At 44.0% G+C, this 4,623-nt stretch overlaps 1 pseudogene; it reads left to right on the forward strand.

Moving 5' to 3' along the window:
• Window positions 1-2,336: 2,336 nt before the first annotated feature.
• LOC147596759 (recQ-mediated genome instability protein 1-like) lies at window positions 2,337-4,371 on the forward strand (annotated as a pseudogene).
• Window positions 4,372-4,623: the final 252 nt, after the last annotated feature.

A 4,623-nucleotide genomic window follows, 5' to 3' on the forward strand; every position in this document is an offset into this window, starting at 1 on the left:
TAATTTTCTAGAAAAGGGGGGACTGAAAGAAGGGATTAATACTAAGGAATCAAGCTGATAAATAGTGATCAATGATTTACTAACCTTGAGAGAAAGAACAGTAGAGTCATAAACTTAACATAAGGAGATACTTTCAGGATGCTCTAGCAAGAGCTAAGATAAGTTAGATGGGAACACCCTGAGGGGGTACAGACACACTGGCTGAGACCAAGATAAGGGGACTTAAGAAGTTTAGAACCAACTGATAGGGTGGAATAACCAAGGAAATTGGGAACCAGCAAAGATAAGTCATCAAGAAACCACCCTGGCAGCAAGAACAAAGCAGGACAAAGGTCTGAATCCACGCAGCTGGACATAGTGATAAGGAGGAGAGAACAGACACAAGATGGACGCAGAGACCGGGGAATAACCTGATTTCTCGGAAACCTAATTAATATATAACCTATATAACCAAGTCCGTGGGATGATGCATAAATACTGTACTTGTTGCTTAACACATTGTGCACGTTTTGGAGGAGCGATCCCCCATGCTGCCCAGCGCTGAATAAACATACCTACTTTAAAATCTTACAGATTGTGGAGTCTGTTTTCCGCACGTCAGTTTCTTAACTGTTCTTACAGCAATTTTTCTTTGATGTAATTCTGGAGGTTGAGCTCCTTGGTCATCCCCCTTAAGGGGCTGACCCCTCACACCCCCCCCCCCCCCCCCCCCCCCCCCCGCCCCGAGATAGAAAACAAAACAAAAAAAAAACTTAAGCATATAATTTACAGTACAATAGCTTACAATAGATCCCAATACCCAGCTCCCTCCTAAATAGCAAAAACCTGCCCCTCACCACCATCCCCACTTAATATACTGAGCATGATGTCACAGGGGATGGAATGGCCCTTTGGCTAACTTGGGTAAACTATCCCAGCTGTTGGCTAATTAGTAAACTATCCCAGCTGTGTCCCCCAGCCACAGGGGCCACCAGCTCCAGTTCCCCTCCCAGCTCAGGTGGAAATTAACTCTATCCTAGCTGGAACCAAGACGGGATAAACAGATTCCAAATGCAGTTATGCAACTTAAATGTGCATAGCTACTTCCCAAACTAATGACAAGCTAGAGCATATTAACCACTGATGTTCTTGAGACAATGGCCACCAAAACTTGGTACTACTGCAGCCAAACCCTGGACTAGGTCTCTAGATAATATTTATATTTCAAGTTAGCCTTCTGTTGTCAGTTCCAAAGCTTTCATTGTGTTAAAGTGTAGAAATCGCCCTTGTGGTACAAATCTTACTTACAGATCCTAACTTGTTTGTATTGTAAATGGGGCTTCTCATTTGTGTTCTTAACAGTGCTAATGAAATGGGAGAATAACTTCTTGGGTCAATTTTTAAAGTAGGCTGGGTGTGATCAGCAGCACTGATAGGAATAAAACAAAAATTCTTTCCCCCCCCCCACCCAGAGGAGGGCCATGAAGATGATCACAGGGCTGGAACACCTCTCCTATGAGGACAGGCTGAGAGAGTTGGGGCTGTTCAGCCTGGAGAAGAGGAGGCTCTGGGGAGACCTTATAGCTGTCTTTCAGTACCTCAAGGGGGCCTACAGGAAAGACAGGGAGAGACTGTTCAGTAGGGTCTGTTGTGATAGGACAAGGGGTAATGATTTTAAAATAGAGGGAGGTAGATTCAGACTGAACATCAGGAAAACATTTTTTACAAATAGAGTGGTGGAACACTGGAACACGTTGCCCAGAGAGGTGGTGGATGCCCCATCCCTGGAAACGTTCAAGGCCAGGTTGCATGAGGCTCTGAGCAACCTGATCTAGTTGGAGATGTCCCTGCTCCTTGCAGGGGGGTTGGACTAGATGACCTTTAAAGGTCCCTTCCAACCCAAACTATTATATGATTCTATAAAAAACAGCTGGCGGGGTACCTTTCTTCTAGTTATTTTATATTCTCTTTCCATCCACAGCAAAAGGATTTCAGGTGTATACTTCCAATTAAATCAACAGGAAAAGATGAAGCCACCAAGAAGGGTTGCTTGTAGAAGTCTCAGTGCTTTCCTGATACTTTGTGATGATTAAACTGTATAGGCTGTTTATGCTGGTTGAAGCTTGCTTGTTTAATGTTTATTAATTAACTGCATGTTAATTTTTAGTATCAATAAAGTATATTTAATTGTAATTGTTTCTATATTATCACACTTAAAATAGCTGAACTTTGAATTGAGATAAAATTTCTATACAGTGCAAGTGAGAGACATAACTAGCTATTGTCAGAAGAATAAAAACATCTTTCTGGGTTTTGTTCTAGAGAATTCACTGTTTTTTCTTTTAACTTAAAAGAAAATGTCTGCATCTAACATGGCAGCAAGAGTAGAAATTTGGCTTTCATCTACTTGGCACGTTGAAGTTCCTTTGATATTGCTGGAAGCCTGTATTAATTTTATCTGTGAAAAAAATCATGGTAGTAACTTAAGTCAAGGTAAGATTAACAGACAGATATTTGAGCAATGGCTTCTTACCAGATCTAAGAGATTTAGAATATTCCATTTTGCCTGATTGCATTTTAGATGCTCCTGGAAGAGAGTTGTCTGGCTTCTACTCCATACAGATTGATTCACTGGTTGATGTTAGCCAACCAGCATGTTCACAGTTGCAGAAGCTCAGAGGAAAAAAATACTGTAAATGAACAAGTAACAGCTAACACTTGAGTATTCCAAGAATCCTGGGAAGCAAAGTGTACTCAAATGCTGATGCTGCAACTAACTGATGGGAAAGACCAAATTCAGGACATGGAATATCAATCAGTTCCTGTTCTCCATAGTAATCTTCCTCCTGGAACAAAAAAAAAAAACAACACTGTACAGGGGAATATAGCATGTTGTCTTGGAGTTCTTCTTAAACCAGAAAATGTTAAATTCTTGGTGAATTGAATGGAGGTTCTTATAGTGGACTATACTCAGGAAAAAGTCCTTGCTAGATTAATTGAGGAAGCTGAGAACCTTAATCTTTTTGGACAAATTGATCATTAACACATTGTTCCAAGGCCTGCAGATGAATTGGGACAAACTATAGGCTCTTCAAATTAAGATCTTTTAGCATTCTTGATGAAAAAAATTAATTTGCTTAAATAATGTGTGTTGATTTTATTTAGTGAGAGGGGGCTACAGTGGCAGCTTCTGTAAGAAGCTGCTAGAACTTGTTTCCCCTTTGTTCAGTGGACTTGACTGGGCCTAGGGTGGACCCGCTGCTGGCCAGGGCCGAGCCAATTGGTAGCAGAATGTTCCATGATAACGCCTCTGTGATAACGTATTTAAGAAGGGGAAAAACAGGAAGGGAAAAAAAAAAGACGTGAAGAAGCTGAAACAGAAGTGGGGGCAGAGAAGGGGAGGTGCGAGCCTTGTGGGCCTTGCAGCCCTCACCCTCTGGCCTCCTGCCGGGCAGCCGTCTGGGCCTGAGTTGGCCCCGCCTGGCTGCAAGAAAGTGGAGATGAGATGTGAAGGGAACCTGAGAGCTGTCTACCTGCCTGTTATGAAGAATCTCTTTTGAGAGGAACGGCTGCAGATGCCAAGGTCAGTGAAGGAGGGGGGAGGAGTAATGCTGCTCGTGGCCAAGATTCCCCTGCAGCCTGTGGTGAAGACCATGGTGAAGTAGGCTGTCCCCATGGATGTCCATGGAGGAGCAGGGATCCACCTGCAGCCTGTGGAGGACCCCACGCTGGGGCAGGTGGATTCCTGAAGGAGGCTGTGGCCCATGGAGGGCTCGCGCTGGGACAGTCATTCTGGAGGGACTGCACCGTGTGGAAAAAACTACCTGCACTGGAGCAGTTCATGAAGGACTGTAGCCTATGGGAGGGACTCCACAATGGAGCAGGGGAGGAATGTGAGGAGTTCTTCCCCCAACCATGAAGCAGCGGCGTAAAATGACAAGTGATGAATTGACTGTAACCCCCATTCCCTCTTCCCCCCTGTGCAGCTCGGGAGGGGGAAGGAGGTAGAGATAACGTTAAATCTGGGAAGAGGGAGGGGTGGGGGTAAGTTACTTTGTTTTCTTTCTCATTATCTTGAGAGAGAGATACTGTGTAGCTTGGTCCCAAGCGGGGCTAAACTATGACATAATGTAATACCTTCAGAAAGCGGATACTGCAGTAGAAGTGACAATTTCAGTACAGCCTCAGTTTTGCTCACTGCACATGATGAAAATGTTTTTTAACAAGAATTTGGAGATCCTTTGCCTCTTTTAGATGAACAAATTTTACCTCCTGTGGAATGTTAATGGCTTTTTAAATTTATTTCCTTTGGAGGATGACTTTCCTCTGGAAGAAGAGATCCAGGGAGAGCTGGAAGGATCACAGAATGGTCTAGGTTGGAAAGAAACTTAAGGATCATCTAATTCCAACCCCCCTGCCCTGAGCTGGGACATTTTCCACCATACCAGGTGGCTCAAAGCCCAATCCAACCTGGCCCTGAACGCTTCCAGGGATGGGGCATGCACGGCTTGACTGAGCAACCTGTTCCAGAGTCTTACCACCCTCACAGTAAAGAATTTCTTCCTCTTTCAGTTTAAAGCCATTATCCCTTGCCCTATCACTACTGTCGTAGTTCAGCCCCGATCGGACCAGACTACGCAGTCT

This window comes from Chlamydotis macqueenii, chromosome W (assembly GCF_036417535.1).
Source record: "Chlamydotis macqueenii isolate bChlMac1 chromosome W, bChlMac1.mat, whole genome shotgun sequence".
NCBI classification, from domain to species: domain Eukaryota; kingdom Metazoa; phylum Chordata; class Aves; order Otidiformes; family Otididae; genus Chlamydotis; species Chlamydotis macqueenii.